Source organism: Ovis aries, chromosome 7, assembly GCF_016772045.2.
Source record: "Ovis aries strain OAR_USU_Benz2616 breed Rambouillet chromosome 7, ARS-UI_Ramb_v3.0, whole genome shotgun sequence".
Taxonomy (NCBI): Eukaryota; Metazoa; Chordata; class Mammalia; order Artiodactyla; family Bovidae; genus Ovis; species Ovis aries.
In genome coordinates, this window is record NC_056060.1 from 12,717,865 (window position 1) to 12,718,524 (window position 660).

General features: G+C 53.5%; 1 non-coding gene across 1 annotated transcript; it reads right to left on the minus strand.

The window, feature by feature from the left end:
* Window positions 1-224: 224 nt before the first annotated feature.
* Window positions 225-296, minus strand: TRNAQ-CUG (transfer RNA glutamine (anticodon CUG)). Its single transcript has one exon. It is a non-coding gene; the product is annotated as a tRNA-Gln (tRNA).
* Window positions 297-660: the final 364 nt, after the last annotated feature.

Here is a 660-nt window from a genome sequence, read left to right on the forward strand (position 1 = left end):
AAGTGTAGAGGATACTTAGGAGACACCTAGGTAACAGAGTACAGAACTGAAGGAAATGCATGTGCTCTTCCTAGGCAACTGAGTTTCGTGGCATTCCCTCCCTACTCAGTTCAAGAACACATATACCCCGCAGGTGTACAAGAGTCACCTTGTGAATAAGTACATGACTTATAAAATCGTGGCCAGGGAAAAAACAAAACCCAAACCAAAAGTGTAAGGAATACAGGTTCCACCGAGATTTGAACTCGGATCGCTGGATTCAGAGTCCAGAGTGCTAACCATTACACCATGGAACCGCCACGCTCACGATCCTGCCTTCGACTCTCTAATCCTTAGAGAACCCCGCCCCCATCCACAAACCGACCACCAGAGGCAGTGCTGAAGCGCTCTCCAGTGCCCCACTTCCCCGAATAGCGGCGAGTGGAGTGAGGGAGAGACTATTATGTATGGAGAGCAGCCTCTATCAGTGAGGTAAGCCGGGAGTACAGTGCTCATTAACCCACTCGAAACCCCTCCAAGCCCGGGAAGCTTGGACAACAGACGACAAACTTGCGCACGCCCCCTTTATTGGGCTGAGGGGCGGGGCGCCGCCCCCGGAAGTACTTCCCCCTATGGGTGGGGGCCTGCCGGAAGTGGCGTAGCGGCAGGGAGGGGTTCTTT